This window comes from Lepus europaeus, chromosome 6 (assembly GCF_033115175.1).
Source record: "Lepus europaeus isolate LE1 chromosome 6, mLepTim1.pri, whole genome shotgun sequence".
Taxonomy (NCBI): domain Eukaryota; kingdom Metazoa; phylum Chordata; class Mammalia; order Lagomorpha; family Leporidae; genus Lepus; species Lepus europaeus.
Window position 1 is genome coordinate 6,461,907 of NC_084832.1, and position 25,582 is coordinate 6,487,488.

Below are 25,582 nucleotides of genomic sequence, written 5' to 3' on the forward strand. Positions count from 1 at the left end.
AGCAGTGATAGCTCAAATGATTGGGTCTCTACCATCCACCAGGGAGACCTGGGTTGAATTCCTGGCTCCTGGATTCTACCTGGCCCAGCCCCAGCCACTGGGGGGCATCTGAGGAGTGAACCAATCAGTGAACCAGTGAATGAGAGCTCTCTGTCTATATGCCTATTTCTTTCTACCTCTCAAATTAAAAAAAAAATTTTTTTGAAAGACTTAACATGTTAATGATATTAATCCATCAAAGGAAACTATGTTTTTAAAAACAGTGGTCTAGAACACAGTATGTACACATATTTTACACCATCTTGAGAGTATCTGAAAATTTTCTCTTGAATTATCCCAAATAGCAGGGGAGGTCATGCATTAATTTACTCATTCAAAAAATATTTGGTGCCTTCTCTGAGTGAGGTAATGTGGCAGGCCCTGGGGGTACTTCACAGCAAAAATGATCAGTTTCTGCCTGGTCCAACTTACAGTTGAGTGGGAAAGAAGTCATAGCCCAGAAAAGGATGATGTTTCTTGGAAGTATGAATTTTCTTTCATAAGTTCACATAAAGGACATCTGTGTTTGCTCTAAAATGTGTTGTTTTGAAATAATGTATGGGAGCCAGGGTTTAGCATTGTAGTTAAGCTACTTGTTAAGATGCCTGTGTCCTATATTGGATGACACACCTGGGTTGGATTCCTGGCTCCCGATCCTGACTCTGGTGTCCTTTCAATGCACACCCGGGAGGCAGTAGGTGATGGCTCAAGTACTGGGTTCCTGCCACCATGTGGGACACCTGTGTTGCGTCCCTGGCTCCTAGCTTCAGTCTGGCCCTGTTATGGGCATTTGTGGAGTGAGCGAGCCAGCAGATGGGAGCTCTCTCCCTCTGTCTATTTCTTTTTCTTCACCTCTCAAATAAACAAATAAAAATTTTAAAAAAAGAATACAAGGGTAGTTCAAAAAGTTCAAGGAAACTGGAATTAAAAATATGAGCTTATTTTGGCATATTTTTTTTCACAATATGTGGAAAATGGATATTATAGAATGACTATATTAATTTTTTCACCAGTATAAATTCCTAGTTTTGGTTTACCACAAACTCTCTGAAGTCTCCTGTATACATGGTATGACTTTCAGTTCACAAACTGAAGTTATACAAGGAAGAAATTTATGTTCCATAAATTATGTTAGGATGCTCTGCTACGTAGCTGGCAGGGCATTTTGACTCCAAAGTTTCCTGACTTCCTGGAGCTGTATTCGAGGATGGGCGGAAGAGGAAGAGGAGGCTGGAAGTGGGAGTCCCCTTTTAAATAAGTTTCTTTTTTTTTAAAGATTTTATTTGTTTATTTGAGAGGTAGAGTTACAGACAGTTAGAGGAAGAGACAAGGGTCTTCCTTCTGTTGGTTCATTCCCCAAATGGCTGCAACAGCCGGAGCTGCGCCAATCTGGAGCCAGGAGCCAGGAGCTTCTTCCCGGTCTCCCACGTGGGTGCAGGGGCCCAAGCACTTGGCCATCTCTACTGCTTTCCCAGGCCACAGTAAAGAGCTGGATTGGAAGAGGAGCAGCTGAGCCTCGAACCAGCACCCTTAAATAAGTTTCTTCTCCTAAGGGCCCTGTGTCCGCAGGAGAACCAGCTGACTGTGGGCTCCAGTCCCTTGCATGGTTCACAGGGACATCTCTAGGCTGCCCATACATCCTCCAGCTAGAACCATCCTCAACCAACTGCCCCAGGGCTCCTGCCAGGCCCCAAGTTCTGTCTCTGACCAGTGTCCTCTGACCAGGGTCCAACAGCCTCCTTCCAGCCAGCCTGGGGAATCTCTTTCTGGTCTTGAGAAAAATCCTTCTCTCTTCATGTGTTGTTGCAAGGATATTTTGCCTCCTCTGAATGTTGGGTATTTGGGGAAACAAAATGCTGGATTTTTGACACTGTGTACGGTGTGCAGCACTTCAGGAAACACTCTCCACTCACACCATCTGCTTCAGTGGAGAGACGAGGAGGCAGCTAATATACAAGGAAAAACCAAGCTGTAAGTGAATAGCTCTCTTGATTTTTTGAAAAATCGCAGCACAAATGTTTCATTTCCCTTTATCATGTGGCTTCAATCCCTCTCCTGTACAAATAAGCAGATTGGTTTTATTCAACAAATATTGGTTGAGTACCTTTTATATAGGGGAGATGCTGAGAATACATTGGGCAAAAATCCCTGTTTCCTGGGTTTACTTTCTCAGGTTTAGGAGCAAACACTAAAGAAAGAGAGGCTTTCTTTGGAGGCGCCTCGGTCCTAGCGTTGTTACCTGGTCACTTAGGGAACTTCCAAGCTTTTCTGAGGGTGAGTCGAAAGCAGAAATGGTCCACTTCACTGGCGGATTTGTCAGTCCGTTGCAATGAGATGTTGAGTCATGTAAGAAATGCTTGGTCACCGGACATTAGTAGTCAAAGTAAAACTGAAGAGAGTTCAGACCACAGACCACTTTACACCTCCCCTCCCCCTCTTTTTGGTTTCTCTATTAGAACATTTCACTTCTCCAGCGAAATAATAGCCAGGATCATATTTCTTTGTTGAGGCCCAGAGAATTCTCTTTCTCTTTTCTCCCCCCACCCTAGGGGTCACCGCTCCAGTTCCGTTTTGAAGCATTTGTCAAGCAGTTATTGTCATGCGTTGCCAGTGCACAAAACCCACTTTCAATAAAACAACAAGGAGCATCTGAAAGGCACTGAATACAAAAATAAAATATTCTCAGCGTATGTACCTTTCCTGTAGATGAGCTCGGCTGAGGGAAATGGACTTTAAAATTAGATCATTTACTTAGAAACCCTAGGAAACAAAGTTCTCTCTCTTCTGAAATGGAGAAGTAAAACTCTAGGCCGTTTAAGACGACATGGGCAGGGGCAGGGAGGAGGGACAAGACTGGGGACTGTGTGCCTGGCGGTCATGGCAACAAGGAAGGAATCCCCACCCCAGGGTGTGTGTGCGCCTAAACAAAAGTGCTACCCTGTGGTCTTCACGGGGGAAGTCTGGCCTTTTATCTGCTGAAAATTCCCCAGGCCCAGGAGGGCAAACAAAGCAAGGGCTCTTTTCTATGCTTGCCCAGGCTCTCTAGAAGGGGCCCTTTCTTCATGACTTCATTTCCCTTCCTGCCCTTCCTGTCCACCCCTCACCAAGCCTGCTAGTTTATGTCCCTCAGGTCCCCTGGCCAGGTGTATACAGCAGTGCATGCCCTGGGCACATCCCAATTCCCCCATTACCCACTCCCCACCACCACATGCTCAGTTCTAGGGGCACCTGCACTGTGCTGTGGCAGATGCCAGTGCACAGAGCTGTCAGGAGGAAGTTGCCAGGGGACTAGCAAGCTTCCCCCTGCACACCCCGATTCTCTCTAGTGTGGACACAGGATCTTTTATGACAGGTTCCAGTTTTCCTTTTTGGGGGGAATGCAAAGAAGCCATTCAGAAAGAAAGGCAGGGAGACAGGGTTAAGTGAGAACACAAAAATAAGATCATTCAAAAGTGCAATCGAAACCTTGGTTAATGTCCGACTTTCCACGGGTGGGAACCATGGCCTTGGTCTGCACTGGCCAGTTAGCCTTCCCGGGTGCCCAGTTTGCTGCTGATAAGCCCCAAGTGCATTGTCCTGTTTGAAAGGCATTATCAATTCACTTTTCTTCCTTAATTATAACATCTGATTTGATCACAAGGCAGGTCTCTGAGCAAACAATGCCCCCTGAAGGCCCCCCCAACCCTGCAGCTCCTCTGCCTCCTGCAGCCAGGCTGCCTTCCACATGCAGGGCTTTGCTTCCTTGTCACAGACTGCTGGAATGCAAAACGATGAAAATTAATGCTATTATTAAAGGATTTTTCAATTAAATGTGCAGTGTAGAGCCAGATGCTGCTTTCTTAAAGGAAGAGAAGTTTAAGTAAAAAAATCTGACAGATATTCGTTCCATCTAGCGTGGCAGAATTTATAGTAGATTACAGTCTTTGATTTCTGTGGGCTTGGGCTGTCAGGTCCACTTGCAAATGGGCTGTGGGAAAGAGTTACACTTTTGTAATTTGAAAACATCTGGGACATATGGTAAATATTACACCCATAACTGTTACGAAGTTCTGCTTCCTTTAAGGCCCTTTCTTCTTTGCTCTACCCTCCAGTGGATTATTTGCAAGAACCCCATTACTTTCTACCTCTATTTTCCACGGAAGTATGACTTGCTTTATTTTGATGCTTTTGATTCCCAGTGAAAAAAATCAAGAAAATAATTTTTTCCCTTTGTGTATGACAATGCACTATCCTACAATTTCCCGATCTTCTCTTGAGTCAATGTTTATCTTGGTATTCATTTTTCCCCCAAAGATACAGGCTGCTTTAAAAGTGAGTTTATCTGTTATTTCCACGAGGCCACCCTCCCCACTTTTATCAGAAAGTGGATCAATTCAACAGGCATTGGCAAATGCTTCCCCTAGGCATGCACACACAGAAATACACACACAAAGTCAGTTCTTAGGAGTTAAAGTATATTTTACAGTGAAAAGGTAAAAAGGTTACTATAGACTGCAAAGTCCTATGGGAACTCAAAAGAATGAAGGATCAAGTCAGATTAGAACGCAAGTGGAAACGTTATTGTGGAAGACACAGTTGGGACAAGCCCAGTATGGATGAGAAGCAAAGGCAGATAACGTGGTTTCTGTTGGGAAGGCTGCTGGCTGGTTTGTTTGCGGGCTGCCATGTGACAGCCCCGTGGCCTACTGCATGTCAAAGTTGGGATGATCAGTAGTGGACCGTGATGGGCAGATGATCCAGTTGGATACACATGCACTAGTCAGAAGTCGCCAGGAATGAAGGCAAGGGGCTCTGGCCATTTCTCCAGATCCTGTGAATGTGCTCATCCAGGGGCAGAGCCAGGAATGTGCAGGTTCACAAAGCTCTCTGGTTTCCTCTATCGATCAGGCTTGACAACCACTGCAGACACACCTTGGTAAGGAGAACTGTGCACTCCCCTGGCGGTGAGCCAGGACTGTGCGCCTACTTGATAGTTCTGGCTGGTACCAGGGTTGCTGTGAAAACTTCAGCATCCAATCCGTTTTTTGGCATTAATACATAGTCATTTTCCCAAAATACTGACTCCCATGACTTTCTGGGTTGAAATGCTCCCAAGGCCCACCACTGGCCCTAGGGGGATGCTTGACATCAATATGACCTGTGGAATGCTGGATGATGGAATTCTTGCCCCCTTTCCATTCTTGTCTTCCTGTTTCTCTCTTCCCACATCCTGACACAGTGGCACTGAAACGCCCTTCCCTGATGTGTACACCCCATCTGAGGTCCAGCTGTCCCCCTTCTGACCCACCACCCATCATCACCCTTGCTCCACATCTCAGACTCCACTTCCTGTGAACCATGTCCCTAGATGTCACCACCTAGCAGCTCACCCTGTGTGACCTTGGGACAATCACCGTGCTATCGAAATGGTTGTATGCTTTCTGTTACCTGCTAGACAATGAGCCTTGTGAAAACAGGAGCGGATTTAAAGTCCTCAGTCTTGTTCTAGAACCAGCACTGTGTCAACCCCTAGTGTATTCTTTATAAAGGGTGTTGAGAGAACGATTACATGAAAGAATGACTAAATAAGGGAATTTAAAACAGACCTCTTACAAACAACAACAAAAAACAGAGTCTGACAGGATTCTTAGCTTCTGCTAGAGTACCATCTAATTTTAAGTAGAATTTTTACTTTACAATTTCCTGGACAGGTTTTAACTCAAATTATATCACAGAATATCATCTTCCAGTGGCTTTTACTGCTCACATTGTGACTTCTTTTCAGAAATATTCCTCAGACTCAAAACTGTGTGTATAAAGATCAAAGTCTCTAAGCACCATTTTAATTTTTCAGACCTAATATATATATTTTGCCCCAATTGGAGATTATTTAGCTAACATTACAAAGAAATAGTTGAGAACGTGTATTAGAAACAAAATCGCATACCAGCTCAAAAATGTTTTATATAATAATGCTTGAAGAAAATGTACTTTCTGAGTTGGCTAGAATTCTAACGGAAGAGTGAGATATGTGCCCTCCTGATATTTCAGGAGAGCTCAGAGTGGTGCTAACTGCTGAGATTTTTGTGGTTTATTTTAATCAATAAGTGTCTTTATAAATTCTGTTTGCATTTATGGTTGTAATGACTGTAAAAATCCCCCTCGTTACAGGATTCTTAACCAGGGATCTACTGACCCTTTGTCTGCCCTGTCAGTGGGTTTTCAGGGAGGCAAGAGTGTCAGAGAACTTTCTGCAGATGCAAGTACATGCTCGTGCAATTCACTTATGTGTGTCTGGGATGCGGGTCTTTAAATTTCACGAGATATTCACGGGCTCTGTCTGAAAGTGTTCTGAGATTGTGCAGACGCCGGATCACTGAGTACTAATTTGCTTAATTTATCGTAAAACATCTGACCACAAAATAAATGTATGTGACCAGGAAACAGGTACAGTAAAAGTGACTAAGCCTGTGAGGAAAAGTACAGAGTACAGGTTTTATTGCTTCAAATGGCTAAGGGTGTGATAAAGATCAGTGAAACTGCATTGGAACAGCAGATGCAGCCATGTAACGAGGTCCTTGCTCAAATTCTTAAGTACCCTGTCTTGTGAAAAACACGGTGGTGGTGAGTGACAAAATCGTAATTAAGATATCGATTCCTGCTCTGAAAGACTCTCTATATATACATGCATGTGCACTCACACATAAACATGTATCATTTTTTTTAAAGACTGGTAAAGATTCAATTCCAAATGCTATGGGAACATTCAGGACGGAAACAAGGGAAGACGGATTGCACCTGGGAAAACTAGATGGGCTTCTGATAAGCGAGGATCAGAGCTGGTTCTTCAATGTGTAGATGGAGGGAGAGGGACAGGAAGAGAAGCACAGCAGACAGAGAACAGTAGGTTGATGAAAGTGGAGGAGAACAGGGTCTCTGGGGCCAGGGTGTGGGGCAGTGTGGCATACCCAGGTGGCCCTGGGAGTGGAGTATAATGGAGCATGATAGGGAAAGATAGGTGAAGGGCAAATAAATATTTGAATGCTGGGCTGGGCATTTGTATTTCATGTTGTATCAGGTATGGAGTCACTGAAACTTTTGAGTCTATAGTAACGTGAACTGAGTCTTGTTTAGGAACATGCTTTTTTTCCCCACAATCTTTATGGTAGATTGAAGGAAGAAAATATTGTAGAAGTCTGTAATACTTCTAGAAAAGACAACATTGAAATCACCAGGTGGGATAACATGAAAAGCTTAACAGAAGTGTATCTATGGGGCCGGCACCGTGGCTCACTTGGTTCATCCTCTGCCTGCGGCACCGGCATCTCATATGGACGCCGGGTTCTAGTCCCGATTGCTCCTCTTCCAGTCCAGCTCTCTGCTGTGGCCCAGGAGGGCAGCGGAGGATGGCCCAAGTGCTTAGGCCCCTGTACCTGTATGGGAGACCAGGAGGAAGCACCTGGCTCCTGTCTTCGGATTGGAGCAGCTCCAGCCATAGCGGCCATTTGGGGAGTGAACCAAGGAAGGAAGACCTTTCTCTCTGTTTCTCTCTCTCACTGTCTATAACTCTACCTGTCAAATAAATAAATTAAACAAAAATGTATCTATGAGTAGAAAGAGAGAAGTGTATAATCCCAAAAAGGGACTTCTGAGGATTCCATGTATGATTGAATGTAGATATGAAAAAAAGGGGATAAATTACAGATGGTGGTCAAATTTTAACTTTAATTTCCTGGACACTTAATGTTACCTTTAAGTAATGTAGTTCAGAACTTTTTTTTTTTTTTTGAGTGGTGACAGGTGTATTCTATTTTGAGCATGTTTTTGGGATTTATGTAGAAATGTGTAGTCCATAGCTGAAAATATGAATGTGGAAAGATTAAGGCAGAGAGGTGAATGGGCAATTCATTTGCAAACTGGTGACACCTGAGTCCTAGAGTGTAACAGCTTAGAAAAGACTGAGAAAAGCCATTTCCCACCAAAAAGAAAAAGAAAAAAGAGACTGAGAAAAGAAGGGGACCAGGCCAAAGAAAGTTACCACATACAGAGGTCCCAGGTGAGAATGGAGCAGTGGCCAACATGCTGGCTAGACTCCGAAGGCAATGGATGCTTTCCTGGAAAAGTTCCAGTAGAACTGAAAGCCAAAATAACGACTTCATAGAGTTTAAGGACAATAAAGAAGTAAGTAGAGATAGTGAGTATGGATAAGTCTTTCCATAGGTTTGATAGCAGGAGGAAGAACTGTAACATAGAGACCAGTGAGACTGCATGTGCATGGTGCAGGGTTAGGGTCGAAGAGATTCTGAACTTGAGTTAGGATGATGGAAGTTAGCACAAGAGAAACTGGAGACATGGCAGGAGGGACCACATTACTGATGAAGCAAGGAGACCAATCAGCATGCTAGCACTCTAAAGAATAGATGCAAACATTCCAGAGGGTACTGGGGAGAATTTGTGGGCTATGACATAGGAATCGCTTCAAAAGGCCAAGGCCAAGACTCCTTATATGGCCAAATGCCTTCAACGGAAGAAACTTTGGACTGAACTTGACAACATGCAACTTCATTGCAAAGCAATTGCTTGTTCACATTTTACAAGTGTTATCACATCAAATTTTGCTGAGTGCAAAGGGAAACCATGTCAAGTTGGTTCTTATTGACACAAAGCATCTCCTTTATAAGAGCACACTTCTTAGCATTTGTGTTTTGATGACTGGATGACTTTTAAAAGCTATTTTACATATGAAATATTTATTCAGTCGAAAGGTAAAATTCTGTCCTGGCTTTTATTAGTAAACCATGAATCAAAGTCTACACTCAAACACCACCTGTTAGGAAATAAAACATTTCTGGGAACATTGTGTTGGTTTCCATAAACAAATGTCATTGAGTTTAACTCAGCGATCTCCCAGGTTGGATTTGTGTTGTACTGTGGATACCATTGATTTACTCTAAGACAAAAAAGAAGGCAGCGTCCATGCCCTAGTGACATTTATTTGCTGGCTATCATCCCTAAAGTTTGCATATCAAGAGATCTCTAGGAATAAAATAAAAAATTGTAACTTGTTCAACTTTATTTATACTGCAATTATACAAATAAAATATAGTGTTGAGAGCATCTACAAAAATGGAACATTATAATGCCTCAATGAGAACTAGATTTTTTGAGATCTAACCACGTGAGTCTTAAATGTTTTATCCTTTCAACAACTTAATAATGTATAACTATACTTCACATGCGGACATCAATGTTTCAGTTATAAAGTAACTTCTTCAAGGTCACACAAAAATTCTCAGGAGGAGAAAAGGAATTTCTGTGCTGGAACCTTTCTCTGCTACCTGATAACAGATTTTTAGATCTCTAGAAATTTGGCAGCTGGTTGGTAAACACCATCATTATAAAAATTTAAATTATATAGACATAGTGTATCACTTACATTATTAAAATCATGATATCTCCAAAACTAAGAAAGAAAGGAGGGAGAAAGAGGAAGATGGACAGGAGGGGAGGGGGTATCATTATATTCTAAGAATTGTGTCTATTAACTAGATTGAATCTGTTCTGTTTGTTTTAATATTATATTAACTTAAAAATAAAAGTATCAAAAATCATGAAAAATGAAGTTAAAAATGAGTTTATCTTAGTGCAAAAATTTTTCATAATCTAGGGCTGGTATTGGGGCACACTTGCTTAAGCCACCACAAGTGACAAAGAAGCCCTGGTTCAAGTCCTAGCTGCTCCACTTCTAATCCAGCTTCCTGCTAATGTACCTGGGAAAGCAGTGGAAAATGATCCAAGTGCTTGGGACCCTGCCATTCATGTTGGAGACTCAGGTGGAGTTCCTGGCTTGTGACTTTAGCCTGGCCTAGACATTGCCATTGTAGACATTTGGGAAGTGAACCAACATATGGAAGATCTCTTTCTCTCTCTCTCTTGCTCATTCTCTCCGTTACTCTGCCTTTCAAATAAACTAATAGAAAAAAAAAACAAAAAACAAAACTGGCTGGCGCCATGGCTCAACAGGCTAATCCTCCGCCTTGCGGCGCCGGCACACCAGGTTCTAGTCCTGGTCGGGGCGCCGGATTCTGTCCCAGTTGCCCCTCTTCCAGGCCAGCTCTCTGCTGTGGCCTGGGAGTGCAGTGGAGGATGGCCCAAGTGCTTGGGCCCTGCACCCCATGGGAGACCAGGAGAAGCACCTGGCTCCTGCCATCGGATCAGTGCGGTGCTCTGGCCACAGCACGCCGGCCGCGGTGGCCATTGGAGGGTGAACCAACGGCAAAGGAAGACCTTTCTCTCTGTCTCCCTCTCTCTCTCACTGTCCACTCTGCCTGTCAAAAAAAAAAGAAGAAAAAAAAAAACTTTAAAAAATTTGAATCAGTGCAGTTTTTCATGAGCATTTTCATGTTTTTGAGGACCCTTTATATGAATGGATTTCAGTCATTGGATTTTGAAGTACAACAAATTATGGTTTTTAAAATAGTATTTATTTATTTGAAAGGCAGAGTTATATATAGAGAGATCTTCCATACGGTGGTTCAATCCCCAAATGGCCACAATGGCCAGAGCTGGGCCAGGCTGAAGCCAAGAGCTTCTTCCAGGTCTCCCACATAGGTGGCAGGGGCCCAAACATTTGGACCATCATCCACTGCTTTCCCAGGTGGTTAGCAGGGAGCTGGATCAGACGCAGAGCATACAGGACATGAACTGGCACCCATGTGGGATGCTGGCATTGCAGGTACCAGACTTGCTATGTTTTTTTAAAATAAATTTATTCATTTATTTATTTAGAGTAACACAGGCTAAGGGAGAGTGAGAGAAAGTGCTCCTATTTACTGGTTTACTTTTCAGATTCTCACATTGTCCCCTGGCTGGGGCTGAGGACTGGAAAACTAGGACCTGGGAATTGGATTCAGATCTCCAGGTGGATGGCAGGAATACAGTCACTTGAGCTATTGCTTTCTGCCTCCCAAGAATACACATTAGCAGGAAGTTGAAGTCTGGAACGGAGCTGGAAGTTGAACCCAGGCACTTGGATATGGGATGCAGTCATTCAACTGAGAGCTTAACCAGCAGGCCAAACACCCACCCCGTGAAGTGGTCTTTTAATTCCATTGTCCAGAAAATTTTTTAAAAGATTTATTTATCTGAAAGAGTTAGAGATACACACACACACAGAGAGAGAGAGAGAGAGAGAGAAAGAGAGAAAGAGAAAGAGAGGTCTTCCATCTGCTGGTTTACTATCCAAATGGCACAACAGCCAGGGCTGGGCCAGGCAGAAGCCAGGAGCTTCTTATGGGTTTCCCACATAGGTGCAGGCCATCTTCTCTTGATTTCCTAGGCACAGCAGGGAGCCGGATCAGAAGTGGAGTTTGGCTCCTGGAAGATTAAGGCTCGTAGGAAGGAGTGGGAGAGATGCGATGGGTTCAGGCCATATAGCATAAGACCCTGTGTGAGCTAAGGATGTTTTTTCCCTCGGGACTTTGAATAATTTTGTTCAAGGAAGAATAAAAAAGTCAAGAGCTTTGTGTGCAGCTATATGGGGAAACAATTCTGTTGTTGTAGAAGACATTTAACCAGGGTCCAGTATCTTTGGTTGTTGTGGAAATCAGAAGGCAGTAGGAGCTTCTCTTCAGAAGACTTGGTGAAGGCTGAGATGTGGAAAATCAGTGATCTCGAAAATGGCTTTGAAATTAGCATCTGGGAAACTTAAACCAGAACCTGCCAACTCTATGGAGAAATGTTTTCCTCAAACAGCCTAATGCTTGATTTTAGAAACTGGGACTTGTCCCTTACAGCAGTCCCAAGACATGAGGGCATGTTAGAAAACAGCTGCTCAACAATGCTTTAGAGAAAATGACGATTTATTAGGTGCCTCCAGAATACTTTGGATCTGCACTTGGATGCTTGCAACCAGGGTAACTAATCAGGAATTGGCTACTAAGACGCTTCCATTTAATTTGACTTCTTTTTCTTATTGAGGCATCCAACCTTCTGTTGACTCTCCCATCTCACATTGACTTGTTTCTCACAGGAGTGGAGAGTAGAATGGTGGTTACCAGTGGCTGAAGAGAGCAGGGGAAGCAGGGATGGGGAAAGGTTGGTCCAGGAGAACTGAGGGACACTTAAGAGAGGAAAAGGGGGCCGGCACTGTGGTGCAGCGGGTTAATGCCCTGGCCTGAAGTGCCACCATCCCATATGGGCGCCGGTTCAAGACCTGGCTGCTTCACTTCTGATCCAGCTCTTTGCTATGGCCTGGAAAAGCAGTAGAAGATGGCTGAAGTCTTTGGGCCCCTGCACCCATGTGGGAGACCTGAAGAAGCTCCAAACTCCTGGCTCCCGGCTTTGGATCCGCGCAGCTCCGGCTGTTGTGGCCAATTGGGGAGTGAACCATCGGATGGAAAAGCTGTCTCTCTCTGCCTCTCCTCTCTATGTGTGATTCTGACTTTCAAATAAATAAATAAATCTTTTTTTTTTAAAAAAAAGAGGAAAAGTAAGTTATGGTGATTTTACACAGCACAGTGATAAGGATAATGTACCTCAAGGTTTCTGTTTTAAAAAAAAGTTAGAAGAAAGGATTTGAATGTTTTCACTAGAAAGAAATAAATCTTTGAGTAGATAGCTATGTTTACCCTGGTTTGAACTTTACACGATGCATACACCTATCAAACATCACTTATCACACATCACAGTGCACCCCACAGCTATGGGCAATGTTTATGTGTCAGTTAAAAATAAATAAAAAGATTTGTATCTAGGTATAAACAGGCAGCATTCTGAGGATATGTCCATTCCAATTTACTGATAAAGTAGAAAACTAGACCATCAGATCAGGCACCAGGAACATAGCTATTTTGCGTTTAGTAAGATTTCATACAATGTGTTAATTTATTCTTCTTCTTGGGGTTAGAGTTGGCATAATCTTATCTAGACTTGTCATAACTGCAATGTTTTTGTTTTGTATCATGGAGAAATACTGGTATCAGTAGAGTGAATCTCGGTGGACTCACCAAAAAATGAGTATGGTCAACATTGCCATTGTAATACTTTCTAAGTATTGAGAGGAATTTTTACATATAGAAAGTTGTCTGTGTCCTGTAATACGCCAACAGTGCTGGCTATTATAAAGAACTTCACTCTAAGAGAACAGTAGTGTTAAAAATATGTACTGAGGGACTTTATACTCATGAAACACTTTCAAACCCGCATTGTTAAGTGTTCTTTTTAGGTTTCTCTGCGCCTGCTCCTTCACGGGCAAGGGCACGGACATCTCTATGAGACTTCGCGTTCACTCTTCTCTTTTCAAAGGTGACCCGGAAGTGATGCCCTTTGGCCTTGACTTCCGGGGCGCCCGTCTGCAGCTGTAGCAGAGCAGATGAACGCACGCGGCGGGAGGACGTGAACTCTCGCGTGGAGAGAGGGCAGCCGTTCTTGGCGGGGCATGCGCAGCTCGCCTCCTGCGCAGCCACGCCCCTCCCTGGAAGCAGGAGGAGCACATGGTGTTTTGACACAAGCTGGGATTAATTTAGGATCAAAGTTGTCCCTCCATCTGTCTCTTCCCAGTGATTCAGTATGGTTTAGTAGTGCTTTGTTGGTTCATTGTCATAAATTTGGTTCTAAGGACAGAGGCCCTCTCCCAGGGAATCATGCAACCTTGGAGACCTCCTGTTGTCCTGCTTTGCCAAGGCAGAGGTGGCTTCGCTCCCTGTGCGCCCTGCCTGACAAAGACACACTTGGGGGAGACGCTGTGTGGGTCTGACGGTAGCATCTGCTGCACAGACTTTAATTGATGCCCCTCCTGCCTGACAGTAATATATGTTACTTTACTTACTATGCTTCAATGATTCCTCAAAATCAAATGATTCAGCTACTCTGAAATCTCAAATCCCCTTGCATGATGGATTTTCCCTTTCCTTTTGAAAATATGCTTTTTGAAATATGGCTGATGCCTTTGTTATTTCTCTTATTTTTAAGCTGTGTTTTAACTGCTAATATGTTTTCTGGAGGCAAGCAATTGCCAAGCAACTGAAAGCATAAAGGGAAATTTGTACTATGTAAATGAGGGACTTAATGCATTAATTAGATGGATTGGAACATTGTATTTCCATGTGTTTCATGCCTTAATTCTCAAGCTGAGGGTTGGAGCTGCTGGGAGGGAGGCTGTGATGAAGTTCCAAGTGGATTTTGGAAACCAGAATGTGGGAGCTGTGTGGTCACGGTGAGAGCCAAATGAAGTAGGAAGCAGTCATGGATTCCTCCTACACCACCTTGTTAGGTTGTAACGAGACAGTATCATTGAGTTCTGAAGGACTGTTTGGGAGACATGGTCTCAAATAAGTGAAAACTGTATTTATTTTCACTTTCCGCAGGGGTAGGCGGAACCAACAAATCCCTTTCCTCCTTTCTCAATCAGAGAGAAGCCCAGAATCAAAAGAACTTAATCAGACCTGGCATCCTGAGGCTGGCACGATTCCTTCTGGATAGCAAAGACAGCAACCAGTGACAGCTCCCCAAGGGTCTTGTATCACAGCCAAGCCTTGGTCAATGCAAGAAAGAGCCAGTGCTCCTTGGCCTAGTAATGACAGAGGGAAGGTGGGCAGAGGAGAGCTCTCCTAAATGGCAAAGCCAAACTCATCTTAATAGGAGACATGTTATCACTCCTTCATCCACTATTTCCTCAACAGTTTATTGAACACATGCTATATGTTACATGCTAGGGATAACATTGAAAACTTAAGGGACACAGCCCTATTCTTGTGAGGTTTAGAGTCTAATGCCAATTATACTGCTTTTGAATGAATACTTAAGAAAATGCAAATGTTACTTTTTAGAAGAGGAATGCAGCATGTGAAAGAAATCCCATCAGGGATCAAGGGAGAACACACAACAGACTTTGAGAATGTGATCAGGAGAGGAACTAATAGAGGAGTTAATGTCCACAGCTGACAATGGGAAAGTCATGGCAGAAGAATCGGTAAAGCAATGTCAGAAACTGATAAAAGATCACTGCTGTTCAGTTCGAGAGAGCCTGGGGCAGGAAGAATAAAGCAGAGAGAAGTGAAAGAAGGAGTGGGAGTGCTGTGGGGTCCATACCTGGGACTTGGGTCCTTGTTTGAAGATCATGGAACACATGATACTTTCCATAGGGGGTGACACTGTAAGTAATGGGACTGAGCTCTTGCCTCAAAAGTCACACCTTTTTTTTTTTTTTTTTTTTTTTGCTCATTTCTTTAAAAAAAGACACAGGATTGTACATATTTATGTGGTGGAGTGTGGTAATTCAATACACGTATACAATGTATAATGATCAATTCAGGGTAATTAGCATTTCCTTCTCCTTAAGCATTTATCTTTTCTTTGTGCTGGGAAGCTTCTAGTTCTTTATAAAATGCATAATAAATGGTTTGGAACTACAGTCACTGTGCTGTAGAACACTAGAACTCTTTCTCCTATCTACCTGTTTTTTTTTTTTGGTGCCTGTTATCCAATCTCCCTCCACTCTCCTTTCTTGTACCCTATCTACTGTGAAATCAGCTTTTCTAGTTTCTGAATATTGATCAGCACACATATTTGTTTTTCTGTGCCTGACTTATTTCAGTCAGCACAATATCCTCCAGGTCCAGCCAGGTGATGGCAAATGACAGGATTTCATCAGTGTCACGACAACAATGGTCTGTTGTGTGTATGTACCACAGTTGCTTGAAGGCGTGCTAGGATCTTTATGTCTCTGTCATCTCTGTATGATTATTTTAGAAAACCCGGTGAGCTAGCTTGGGTTCCTGTCACCTGTCACCTGCATTACAGCTGTGAACCTCATCAGCCAAACTAGGAACTTCAGAGTCACCTTTGACTCCTCAGTCCTCTTTCAAGTCCACCATTAGTTACCAAGTTGACCAGTACCACCCCCAAAATGGATTACAAATCTGCACTTTCTCTTTGTATACCTCAATTACTTCCTGTTTGGGTGACCCTCATCTCAACTTATTCTCTACTTTTAGGCAATGTTTATTTTATTTAACTGTGTATGTATTTAATGCACTCATCTTGACACTGATAATGTGATGAAAAGACTCATTTTGATGCAATAATGTTGGCATGAATACAGATTGAAAATAAAAACATCAGAGGCCGTCATTGTGGCATAGCAGGTAAAGCCACTGCCTGTGATGCTGGCATCCCATTTGGGTGCCCATTGAGTCCTGGACACTCCACTTCTGATCCACCTCCCGGTTAATGCACCTGGGAAAGCAGTAGAAGATGGCCCAAGTTGATGGGCCCCTGCACCCATGTGGGAGACCAGAAGAAGCTCCTGGTGCCTGGCTTCAGCCTGGCCCAACCCAACCCTGGGGAGTGAACCAGAGGATGGAAGACCTTTCTTTCTATCTCTCCCTCTTTCTCTGTAACTCTGCCTTTCAAATAAATAAATTTTTAAAAAAAGAATGACTTCAAGGTTGCTTTCACCTTCCTTCCCTTTTTCTCTCCCTTCTTCCATTCCTTCCTCCCTCCCTTCCTAAGGATTCCTTGAACAGGCACCCTCAGGTCACTTGAACTTTACTTGTCCTTGGTGAAGATGATGACCCTGACCATTCCGCCCTCTTCCCATCTCACACCTCATCCTCTTTTGTACAAAAGAATTATTTATTTATAGTTGAAAGAGTGACGGGTGGAAAAGTAGACTTTCCATTTGCTGATATGTTCCCTGAAGGAGCCACAATGGCCAGGGTTAGGCCAGGCTAAAGCCAATAGCCACATGGGTAACATCTTCCACTGCCTTCTCAGGCGCATTAGCAAGGAGACAGATTGGAAGTGGAATAACCAGAACTTGAACCAGAACTCACTCCGATATGAGATACCAGTGTCATAAAACATGACTTAACTCACTGTGCCACAACGCTGCTCCCTCATCCTACCCCTGTGTCTAGACATCATGTGTTCCTCCTGCTTGTTGTGAGGAGCATGGCTCAGCAGGAACTTTTTCTGCAGCCTTTTCCACATGAGTGTGGTAATCATTGGTAATCATTATGCTGGCCTGATCATCTACTGACATTTCACAGGGGAGAGGACTCACTCTTCCCTTTGTTGACCCTGCCTGCCTGCCTTCCTTCCTTCCTTCCTTCCTTCCTTCCTTCCTTCCTTCCTTCTTTCTTATTTATTTCTTTATTTGAAAGTTAGAGTTACACAGAGAGAGGAAAGGCAGAGAGAGAGAGAGAGAGGTCTTCCATCCTCTAGTTTTGTAGCCAAATACAAACTGTCCTCTGTGGGAAATATGATATTAAGTCAACACTTCCATTTCACAAGTCACTCATATCCCAGTGCTGCTGTCTTTAAGCCCTAAGAGGCATGAAGTGATAATTCCTGTTCTTCTGACATTTCCCAGGCTCACCTCCACAGCATCCTGGGGTTGTTCATCACAGGGCCATTGGTTGAACACTCTATTGATTGGATCACCCAATGTCCTTGCTCTTGACTCTGTTAAACTGTGAGCCCTGAAGTCACACCCTTCAGTACCAGTAAGTGAGAGCTTACATTATGTAAATATATCACATAGTGCTTGTATTTTTGCTTTCAGCTGTAATGTGTCAGATGAAAACAAAAAAAAACTATGTTGAAATAATTTGTCAAACTGTCCAGGAAAGTAGTCAATCATAATCATAAAAAATGGGAAAAGTATTTTAGTTAATTAAACTTTTGTTTAATTTGTATTTCAAATGGTTGGGATCTTTTGTTTAATTTGTATTTCAAATGGTTGGGATCTCTTGGGTGTTTCTACTTCTTTTAAAAGGGAGTGACAAAGTATAATGCTGGTTGGCTATGAAATATAGTTTGAGCACTAGAATGCAAGTTTATATAATAAGACTATTGAAATTGTAGCCATGAGTGGCATAAAATATCCCTTGATTCATACTCTTGGTAATCATTATGCTGGCCTGATCATCTACTGACATTTCACAGGGGAGAGGACTCACTCTTCCCTTTGTTGACCCTGCCTGCCTGCCTTCCTTCCTTCCTTCCTTCCTTCCTTCCTTCCTTCTTTCTTATTTATTTCTTTATTTGAAAGTTAGAGTTACACAGAGAGAGGAAAGGCAGAGAGAGAGAGAGAGAGGTCTTCCATCTGATGGTTTACTCCCCAATTGGCTGCAACGGCCAGAGCTGCGCCGATCCGAAGCCAGGAGTTTCTTCCGGGTCTCCCACGCAGGTGCAGGGGTCCAAGGACTTGGGTCTTCTTCCACTGCTTTCCCAGGCCACAGCAGAGAGCTGGATCTGAAATGGAACAACTGAGTCTTGAACCAGTACCCATATGGGATGCTGGCACTGCAGGCCAGGGCGTTAACCCACTGCACCACAGTGCTGGCCCAGGGTGTTCTTTCTTTTACCTGATTGTGGGATCAGGGTGTGGCTCATCCATGCATATAAACAGATGAAAAATTCACCTGCCACAAATAAAGTGGGTGGGGGGAGGAAGAAACTTATACTCTTCCTGGGAATAAATAGGTTTAGAGAATTAAAAAGCAGACATCAGAATTTTGGTAGGGCAGATTCTCTTGTCTTTCTATTTTTTGGCACCAGACCAATAACCGTTTACATGGTACTAGCGTAATATCTTTTGCATTGCAAGTTCAATGATGAACATGATTCTTTGTTACTCCAAATCTGTATTGTGTTGAAACAATGCCAGAATTGGTCTATTCATTGAGTGAATGAATGAATGACTGATAAATAAATGATTGTTTTGCTGTGGGTAGAAAGAAATAAAACATTGTTTGACATTTTTCACTGGATTATGTTGCTGTCATATATAGGCAGAATTTGCAGGTCAGGTTTGTGGGTTTTTGGGAAAGAGAGGAATGCAGAGTGGGAACATGTGTTTACATCATCTTTGTCACATTTTATTCTACCTGAATTAATATGCCCTTCAAAACAGTGAAGGATTTAGCTAATTATATTCATTATTAGCTAATCTGGCTCTAATGGACTTGCTGGTTTACTGATTATGAATGGAAAGAATATGTAATATACTGTTGATTAAATGTGTGCCTGTTCTTCCCTGTGTGATGCAATATTTCCTTTGCAAAATTTTGAACCCTTAAAATCTGATTTAATCCTAAAGGATATTCTTTAGGTAGATTCTGAAGCACTATTTGAGAAGAGTAACTGAGACTTCTGTAGATCCTTTTCTTCCAAAATTAATTTATGAACTGATTAGATAATGTGAAGGTGAACTTCATGAATAGAAGCAATTTTACTGTATTGTATTTCTGCTCAGAAGTAAAAGCCAGGGATTATGACATTATGTTTGATATTATTGGCATTAGAAGGCTGGTTGCTAACTCCACCATTTGCGGCAAGTCCAATTGAACATGTCCCAAATTGTGCATCTCCTCCCTCTCTTTTTCCACTCTTATATTTAACAGGGATCACTTTTCAGTTAAAATTTAAACATCTAAGAATAATTGTGTGTTAATTACAGAGTTCAACCACTAGTACTAGAACAACAACAACAACAACAAATACTAAAAAGGATAAAGTATTCCATTGTACATAGAGTCAGGACAAGAGCTGATCAGGTCATTGTTTCTTATAGTGTCCATTTCACTTAACAGATTTCCCCTTTGGTGCTCAGTTGCCGCCAATCAGGGAAAACAAATGATATTTGTCTCTTTGGGACTGGCTTAATACACTCAGCATGATGTTTTCCAGATTCCTCTATCTTGTTGCAAATGACCGGGTTTCATTGTTTCTTACTGCTATATAGTATTCTATGGAGTACATGTCCTATAATTTCTTTATCCAGTGTACTGTTGATGGGCATTTGGGTTGGTTCCAGGTCTTAGCTATTGTGAATTGAGCTGCAATAAACATTAATGTGCAGATGGCTTTTTTATTTGCCAAATTAATTTCCTTTGGGTAAATTCCAAGGAGTGGGATGGCTGGGTTGTATGGTAGGGTTATGTTCAGGTTTCTGAGGAATCTCCAAATGCCGCAAATGGTGGAGTTAGAAATGTGCCAGGGGATTCCAATACAATCCCATCAAGGTGGCATGTACCAATGCCATCTCACTAGTCCAAGTGATCAATTTCAGTTCACAATTGATGGCTCTGATAGGCCTAAGAGTCAAAGGGATCACACAAACAAGACAAGTGTCTGCTAATACTGATAGAATCAAAAAGGGAGAGAAAGATCCAACATGGGAAGTGGGATACACAGCAGACTCATAGGGTGGCAGATGTCCTAAACAACTCTCTGGCCTCAGAATCAGCCCTTAAGGCATTCGGATCTGGCTGAAGAGCCCATGAGAGTACTGTAGGCATGGAAAGCCAAGATACCATGGAAAAGAAAAAAAAAAAAAAAAAGAAGAAGACCTAAATGAAAGATCTCTGTGAGTGAGATCCCAGTGGAAAGAATGGGGCCATCAAAGAAGGAGGTACCTTTCTCTGAAGGGAGGAGAGAACTTCCACTTTGACTATGACCCTATTGGAAGAAGATCAAAGTCAGCGAACTCTAAAGGCTTCCATAGCCTTGGCAACTCATGACTAGAGCCTAGGGAGATTACTGATGCCATGAACAGGAGTGTCAAATTGTTAAGTCAGCAACAGAAGTCACTGTGTACTTACATCCCATGTGGAATCTGTCCTTAATGTGTTGTCTAATGTGCAGTGATGCTATAACTAGTACTGAAACAGTATTTTTACACTTTGTGTTTCTGCGTGGGTGCAAACTGATGAGATCTTTACTAATTATATACTGAATTGATCTTCTGTATATAAAGAGAATTGGAAATGAAAAAAAAAACAAAACCCTGGTGTTAAATTGGAAATGGCATAGAAAATTAATTTTTTTAAAAAAATATTATGTAGGATCTCTGTCTTTAATGTGCTGTACACTCTTATTTAATGCTATAACTAGTACTCCAACAGTATTTTTGTTTTCACTTTGTGTTGCTATATGGGGGCAAACTGTTGATATCTTTACCTAACATATACTAAACTGATCTTCTGTATATAAAGAGAATTGAAAATGAATCTTGATGTGATTGGAAGGGGAGAGGGAGCGGGAAAGGGGAGGGTTGTGGGTGGGAGGGAAGCTTTGGGAGGGGGGAAGCCATTGTAACCCATAAGCTGTACTTTGGAAATTTATATTCGTTAAATAAAAGTTTAATAATAATAAAAAAAAAGAAGGGTGGTTGCTAATAATACAACTCCCCAAACTCCACCCAACCCTAACCATGATTAATTTGAAGTGAGAGCTTAGGAGTCTGCATGTTGATTAAATTCCCCACAGACTATTAGATACAGTAAAATTTGGGAACCACTGATTTAACAGTCACTTACAAAGTCAGAGCTGGATGTCAAAATACTCCCAGCAAACGCTATTCCATGTTGAGAGGCAAATCCAATGTCTGCTAAAGTAACAACTCCTCTAAGTTTTTCCTTAAGGTCACTCTTAGCTATTTCTGGAACCCATAGACACACAGAGTCCCCCGGAGGCAGCCACACTGGCTACTTTCTCTCCTGCTCCCTCTCTCACTTGCTTTTTCCTGCCTGCCCCACCCCAGGACAAGCTTTCCTTTCACTACTAATCCTCTACTTGACCATGTTCAAGGTAAGGAGCAGTCCAGGGCTCCCCATTCTCAGGGTGCTGATATTCAGGCATTCGAGCCAACCTTAATGTCAGTCCCATAAGTGCTTTCTGTCTGCCCTTTCAGTAGCTGGCCTTGCCCTCCCAACTACAAGGGGCTTGAGCCCCAGCCTCAGGGCCCAATGTGGAGACATAGGTTCTGTCTTCACCAGAAACTCTTCCTCATCAGCATTCACATTTTTTTCTTTTTGTGTGTGTGTGTGACTGGAGCTCTGTGTGTGTGTGGATATGTTCTGTTACAAATAGATGATAGGGGTCTGCAGCGCAGACATAGGCACCAGTTCAAGTACCAACTGCTCCACTTCTGATCCAGCTCCCTGCTAATGTGCCTGGGAAAGCAGCAGAAGATGGGCCAAATTTTTGTGCCCCTGTACTCATGTAGGAGACTCAGATGGAGTTCCAGGCTCCTGGCTTTGGTTTGTCCCAGCCCCAGCCATTGTGGCCATTTGGGGAGAGAACTAGCAGAGAACTCTCTCTCTCTGTCTTTCAAATAAATACATCTTTAAAAAACAAAAGCAAATACATTGCAATTAGTGCCTTAAAAAGAAAATGAGCAACAGGCAATTTTAGTGCCTTGAAATTTGCTGTACATTTTTCACTCATGGAGGCTGTGTTGGTGTCTGGTGCCTTCTGACATGAATTGAGCAAGTGAGGGGGGGTGCACAGGGGAGATAGCACTGGGCAGTGCCAGTCAAAGGAGAGTAAACCTTGTGGTAGGAGGTACTGCAGAGGGAACTTGAATATGTAAAAATGATACTACAGGAAGCTGTCAAAGTCCCTCCTATGAAATTGGGTGTCAACTGTTAACAAACTGGCCATAAGGCCTACAAATCAAGCCGGGATGAAGGTCCCAACAGTCTCTTTAAACCACCAACATGACTTCAACTGGATGGAAAGATTTCTAAATATTGGGGGAGAGGTTCTTGGTAACTGGTAGAGGCACAGGAGTGGTGGAGGACGAAGTCCACCTACAGAATTCCAGGAGCAGAGACAACTGGCTGCTTCCAAGGCCATGTAGGGTCAAGGCTATGGATGTCCCCACAAACCTCTGCTTGGAGCAGTGGTCTTAGGTGGGGGTAATTCTGATTCCTGGAGTGCTTCTGTTTGAGGGAAATTTGCAGACAGGATTTTGGTTGTTGTAAGGAATGAAGGATCATAATGACTAATGGACATGGGCCAAGGATATTAGGCATCCGCAAACATCAGGTTTGTACTGTAAAACAAAGTTATCTTGAATTTGGCATAAATTCCTAATGTCTCACAGATCAACTTCCAGCTTTAAAGGAAAAGTAATTAAAATTATCTGAGCATGGAAACTAACTCTGTTTTGATGTGGGTTTAAATATAGATATGGTGGATTTTTCTAGAAATGCAACTATTTTGCAAGTTGAGTGATACTGCATTTATTGGTTCAAAACCCTACCAACTGTTGTTCCTCAATGAAATCAAATAGGGATCCCAGTCTCCACCACGTTCTATCCCCCTTGTTCACCATGGAGACTGTAAACACCTGAACACCGTAATTCTTCAAGTGTAGTTTGTGAGAGCATGTAAATTTGAAAGACATTCTAGTTTATTATCATTTATTATTTTCTTTTTTATATGAGTAGAATATACATTCTTGTATATAATACGCATAAGACGTGTTATGAATTTATTTCAGGATGGTAAAAAATAGTGTAATAGAATTTATACCAAGAATATCACTGTCCCATTTTAATATTTGCCAGAACTAGTGCCTGAACTGGTCTTCCTGAAATCAACTAGAAGGCCAATGGATCAAGGGCAGGCCATCCTCCGTGAATTTATTTATTTATTTATTTATTTTTTCCTAAACATTTCAAATATATTTATTAATTTAAAATTCTGGAGGTCAGAAATCCAAAATAGGCTTTACTGGGCAAAATTATGATGTTGGTTTCTGTATTCCTTTTGGAAGTTCTACTAGAAAATAAATTTTCTTTCCAGTTCATGCTTCCAGAGGTCACCTCAGCTCCTTGAATAGTGAACCCTTCATTCTTCTCTTTTTTTTTATTTTTTTATTTTTTTTTATTTTTTTTTAACTTTTATTTAATGAATATAAATTTCCAGTGTACAGCTTATGGATTACAATGGCTTCCCCTTCCCATAATTTCCCTCCCACCCGCAACCCTCCCCTCTCCCACTCCCTCTCCCTTTCCATTCACATCAAGATTCATTTTCAATTCTATTTATATACAGAAGATCAATTTAGTATAAATACTTCAACAGTTTGCACCCACATAGAAACACAAAGTGAAACATACTGTTTGAGTACTAGTTCCTGAACTGGTCTTCCTGAAATCAACTAGAAGGCCAATGGATCAAGGGCAGGCCATCCTCCGTGAATTTAGATGAGAATTTTGCTGTCTGGACCAAGCTAAAGTACCAAAGGTAACGAAAGTCTAGGTTATTGTCCAAGCTCTCAAATTTCTTGAGTGTGATGTGTCATGAGACCCTGAATCTTAGTAAAAACAACATATGCTCTATTGCTACCCACCAGAGGGATATATAAAGACAGAAGATTAGAGGCAAGCATTGACTTAATGATTAAAATCTTATGCCTGCATCATATATTGGAATAATGGAATTCTGGTCCCAACTCTGTTCCTGATTCCAGCTTTCTCTTAATCCACACCCTGGGAACTAACTGGTGATGGCTAGGTGGTTGGGTTCTTGTCACCTGCCTGAGAGACTTGGACTGAACTTTCAACTTTGGTCAGGCCCAGCTGTGGCCATTGTGAGCATTTGGGCAATAAACCAGTGGATAGGAGCGCTCAATCTCTCTCTCTCTCTTCCTCTCTCTCCCTCTCAAATGAAAATAAACACATAAAATTTTTTAAGTATAGAAGATGAAAATAAAATGGGCATATCACATAATTATACAACATTAGGTAAAAAAAATCACACGTTGAGAAAAATAGGGAAGAAAAAATTCAACTTAGTCATGTGAGATTAATTTTTGCCTGTGTCAGTATGAGTATGTACATATGTATGTGAAAGTATACATGTGTATACTCACAGGTGCACACATATACATAAACAGGAGGATGCTTTGGGATGTGTCTGTGTATGTATATGACTCTGCAAGCTGTTGAACTAGGGCCCAAGAGCGTTTTCTTGGTAGCTGTGGCCCTTTAGAAGGTGCACACATATAATAGGAACTCAGGAAGTGTTCATTCATTCACGTATGTTTGAATGAATAATGTTGGAATCTCTGAAATCAGTATCTGAATGTAATAGAGGGTCTAACTAGCTGATGTACCAAATGATGTGTGCAGTGATTCTCCAACAGGACTTCTCAAACGTGAGCATGCATATGAATCCTGTTAAGCTGTAGGTTCTGACCCAGTAGGCCTGTAATTGAGGAAAGGGGTTTGCATTTTTCAGACTTTCCCAGGTGACCCACGGCTACTGATCCTGGGGCCACACTTTGCCTCACATCTCACATCTCAGCTCTTGTGCACTGCAGATCAAGGCTCATATTTCCAGAAGGAGAAAAGTTATGGTTAATAAATAATTCCATTTTTCCTTTTTATTATGTAATACTTCATATTTCTTGACTAGACTACAGGTTATCTATTTTGTTGTTAATAAATATGTGAGAGGTTTCCATTTTTTTGTTCTCATAAATAATTATAAAGATTTGTGTCCTTGCCTCCTTATGCATACAACCCAGGGTTTCTCAAGGTTATATGCACACTTATGAGACAACTTGCTGGGTGTAGGATAAGTATTAAAAGTTAATGCCACATTAAACTCCAAAGTGTTTGTATGAATTCTGCTAGCAACACTGTGCTGGTGTTGCCCTTGGTTCCTATAGTTTTAAATTTAAGATGATCAGACTTCATAACTTTTCCAGTCTCAGGGGTGTAAATAGTATGAGTTTTGGTCTTAATTCACACTTCAGTTA